This window comes from Capsicum annuum, chromosome 10, assembly GCF_002878395.1.
Source record: "Capsicum annuum cultivar UCD-10X-F1 chromosome 10, UCD10Xv1.1, whole genome shotgun sequence".
Classification (NCBI taxonomy): domain Eukaryota; kingdom Viridiplantae; phylum Streptophyta; class Magnoliopsida; order Solanales; family Solanaceae; genus Capsicum; species Capsicum annuum.
Genome location: NC_061120.1, coordinates 140,869,621 through 140,874,647, shown reverse-complemented (window position 1 = coordinate 140,874,647; position 5,027 = coordinate 140,869,621).

Here is a 5,027-nt window from a genome sequence, read left to right as displayed (position 1 = left end):
ATATATATATATATATATATATATATATATATATATATATTCTACTACTAATATATAAGTGACAATAAGCTGCTGAAGCAGACAGTTTGTGAACGACATGCCTGCTTTAGCAGCTTCAATTGTGATTTTACTATATTATTCTTAATTAATTATTATAAGCTATTTATGTATTAAAAAATTAAAAAAAATAAGAAAAATTTTAAAATAGACATTTATGACAACAATACTTCAGCTGCTTCAATCATGATTTTATTATATCATTCTTAATTAATTATTATAAGTTATTTACGTATTAGAAAAAATTAATAATATTTAATTAAAAAATATAATAAACATTCATGGCATGTCTGCTTCAATTATTTCAATCGTGATTTTATTATATCACCCCTAATTAATTATTATAGATCATCTATGCATTAAAAATTTGATAATATTTCATAATAAAAAAGGTACAATAGAAACAAAATTCTAGGTTAACTCTTGATGTTTTATATTAATTTGACGACTTATATGTAACCCACTTAAAAAAAAAGTTCACAAGTATTTTTTATAGTAATTTTATTATATCGCTTCTAATTAGTTAGTCGTTGATGTTTTAAATTAACTTGATGACTTATACGGGGTTCACCTAAAAAAAATCACAAGTAACTTTTATAGTAATTTTATTATATCACTTCTAGATAGTTATTATAAGTCATTGAAGTATTAGATAATTAATTATTATAAGTCATTTACGTATTAGAAAATCAATATTATTTAATTAAAAAAAGTAAAATAGATATTTATGGCATATCTGTTTTAGCTGCTTCAATCGTAATTTTATTATAGCATCCCTGATTAATTATATAAGTCATTTACGTATTAGAAAATTAATAATATATAATGAAAAAAGTAAAATAAATATATATGACATGTCATTCCTAATTAATTGTTATAAGTCATTTATGTATTAAAAGATTAATAATATTTAATTAAAAAATATAATAGACATTTATGACATGTCTGCTTCAGCTACTTCAATCGTGATTTTACTACATCACACCTAATTTTATTATAGATCATCTAAGCATTAGAAAATTAATAATATTTCATTAAAAAGATAAAATAGACACAAAATTATAAGTTAACACTTGATGTTTTAAATTAACTAGACGACTTATATGAAGTCCACTTAAATTTTTTCCAACAAATACTTTTTATAGTAATTTTATTATATCACTTCTAATTAGTTAACTATTGATGTTTTAAATTAATTTGACGACTTATACGGGGTTCGGTTAAAAAAAAATTCAAAAGTAACTTTTATAGTAATTTTATTATATCAATTCTAAATAGTCATTATAAGCCATTTAAGTATTAGATTATAAATAATATTTAATAACAAGGATAAAATAGATAAAAAATAAAAATGATCGGATAAAATACTTTGCAATAGTAATATCTGTGTCAAAAAAAGATATAAAAGTACTACACCTAGTGAGATCTAAATAATTAGATTCAAACAAAAAATTAAATACATAGTTACGATGTAGATATGAGTGATTAAAATATCAATTTTTATTAGGTACAATTAAATGAAGCATAAAATACATAAACAAGAAAATTAAATTTTAATTTTTTTAACAACCTCTTCATTTCGGTGATCGACATGCTTGTCGACCACTATTTGCTCCCTAATTTTACTATATCACCCATAATTATTATATGTCATTTACGTATTAGAAAATTAATAATAATTAATAAAATAAATAAGTAAAATAAACATTCATAACATGTCTGCTTCAGCTACTTCAACCATAATTTACTATATCACATCTAATTATAAATCAATTATTTATTAAAAAGTTAATAAATTGGATAAAAAAAGTAAAACATAAAATAATTAATTAACTCATTATGTTTTTAATTAACTTGAAATCTTATATGAGGCTCACTTAAATTATTTTTACAAGTATTTTTTATAGCAATTTTGCTATATCACTTCTAATTAGTTATTATAAGTCATTTAAGACATGTCTGCTTCGTTACTTCAATTGTGATATTTGTTTAACTCTCGAAATTATATCGGTGTCACTTAAAATAAAATAAAAAAAATATTATAAATTAAAATAATATAAAACTTTAATTATTTAAAATAATTTAATAATAATAATTTATTTCACTGCTTTTATAATAATTTAAAAAATTAAAGCTTAGCATGTTGGATCCGTGCTTAGCACGGGCCTATCACCACTAGTTACTCTTTAATAAGAAGGAATGGGCAGAGAAGCAGGCAGGTCTCCGTCAACATGCCTACTTCTTCTGTCATTTTAATCAGTTGCTTACTCTGTGATTTTACTATATTATCTTTAATTAATTATTATAAGTCATTTATGTATTAAAAACTAATAATATTTTATGAAAAAAATAAAATAGATATTTATGACATGTCTACTTCAGCTGCTTCAATCGTAACTTTATTAAATATCACCCTTAATTAATTATTATAAATCATCTAAGTATTAAAAAATTAATAATATTTGATAAAAAAGATAACGTTTGATGTTTTAAATTAACTTGACGTCTTATATGAGGGCTACTTACAAAAATCACAAGTGTTTTTATAGTAATTTTGCTATATAACTTCTAATTAGTTGTTGTGAGTCATTAAGATATGTCTGTTTCGCTGCTGCAATTATGTCATTACTATATCACCCATAATTAATTATTATGGTCATCTAAGCATTATGTCACTTAAATTGAAATAGAAGAAAAAGTATTATAAATCACAATAATTTAAAACTTAAATTATTTTTAAAATGTAATTGACTATCAATTCCACAAAAGTTTGGACAAGAGAGTGATATATATATTATTTGAAAATTACATAAAAAGTATTATAAATTTAAATAGTTTAAATCTTAAAATATCTTTAAAAAAATAATCTGTTATATATTTTAAAAAAATACGTAAAAGATACTATAAATTAGAATAATTAACAACTTTAAAAAATCAAAAGATATAAAATATTTGATTGACTCTCGAAATTATATTAATGTCACTCAAATTGGAATAGAAGAAACGTATTATAAATCAAACAATAATCAAAAATTTAAATTATTCTTAAAATATAATTGTCTATCAGCGCATAAGAGTTTGAACAGGGAGAGTAATGTATATTATTGAAAACTATATAAAAAATATTATAAATTACAGTAGTTAACAATTCAAAATATTTAAGAGATATAATAAAAAAAATTAATCAAAGAAAAACTTGATTGAATCACAAAATTTCATAAGTTGGGACGACAAAAATATCATCGTGTTGCTACGTGGTGAAATGAAACTGAATTTTAATCTTTTTTTCTTTTTTGATAATTTTTAGTTTAAACCTCCCACATGACATAAAATAGACAATTAAATTATTTGTTTGTATGATTTTCACTTGACATTGAATTTAAAAAGTAAAGAAAATTTTAAAATCTTATAGTTTTAAATTTGAAATATGTAAAATGCTCTTTAATTTTATAATCGTAAGTAGTCACGCGGAAAAAATCAAATTAAAGAGTTAGAAAAAAATATTTTCTTGATGTGTTCAAACGATGAGCAAATAATTACAACGAACTAAAAAAAAGTAGTTGTTGTGCCCATGTCTTGCACGGACTATGAATAACTAGTATATATATATATATGTGTATAAATAACATAAATACTAATTCTTTTGGAATTAATTACACTCTCTCCCACTTTTTAAATTACTTTACCCTCTCTCCCTATTAATATACATAACATAGCCGACATATACACAACATTCTGTGTATATGTTTTGATTTTTGTAATATGTTTAGCGAGTTGGGATTTTTTGTAATATTGAAAACATAAGTTGTGTATTTGTGTAATAGATAGATACTCAAATTTGATTTTAGTTGGTTATTAAGCTCTCTAATTTTGAGAGTACACATCTAAATTTGTCAAATTGTTTGAAGTTTTTTACCCTATTTTTATGAGATTTTTTGACGCAAATTAAATTTAATCGAATTAAGAATAGAAAATGAAAAAAAAGGGGGGGGGGGGGGGGGCTTGTTTGATTTGTGGAATAAGTCTAGTATATAATTATAAATATTAATTAAATTTAAAATTATTTTATTTTACTATTTATATTGATTAAAATGATAAAAGAACCAACCAAACGGCCCTGATTGTACAGGACTATTGTCACCAAAGAATCGGGTGTCTTTTGTGGTGTGAATGAAAGAACATGATTAATAAGAAAATAAAATCAAAGAAATTGTGGAAAAGGTGGATTCAATTATTGGGTTGGTCGGTAGGCAGTGAGCACATGAAAAGCAAAGATGTTTTTTACTGCTTTTTTTGATACGAGGTACATAAAATCGAGGTGAGATCTGTCTTTTTCTTGGGATAAAGTATAGGGACTCCCTTTCTACGATTTTATTTCTCTCACTTTAACTTTGACATTTCTAGTATAAAAAATAATTATTTTACTTTATTTTATTAATTAATGTTTAATATATATTAAATTTTTAAAAAAAAATTTAAGAAATAAATAATTAATTCTAAAATTTATTTAAGGAGAAAATTACGTCTTCTTTTTATATGTCAAAAGTAACAAATGAATATGAAAATTTATTTTAGAAATAAGTGAAAAGTAAAAATTAGTGAAGGGAGAAGAAATAGTAAAGCAACAAAATGTCAAAATTGTATTCTCTTCAATTTACTTGTCTAAGTTATTTTATTAATTTTATTCTAATTTATAAAATAAAGAGAATTTTATTATTTTCTCTGTCCTAATTTATACGACTTAATTTTTTTTGTTAGTCAATAAGGACGCAATTCTACATTTAATAGCAATAACTAAAATGCATATTTTACTAAATGATTTATAAATACATAAATATCTGACTTATTTTAGACCATAAGTTTCAAAACAAAAAATTCTTTCGTAAACTTGTGTCGGATCAAACTACCTCACATAAATTAAGACAGAGGAATGTGTATTTTTTATTTCTAGCCTTAGATTAAATAACTAC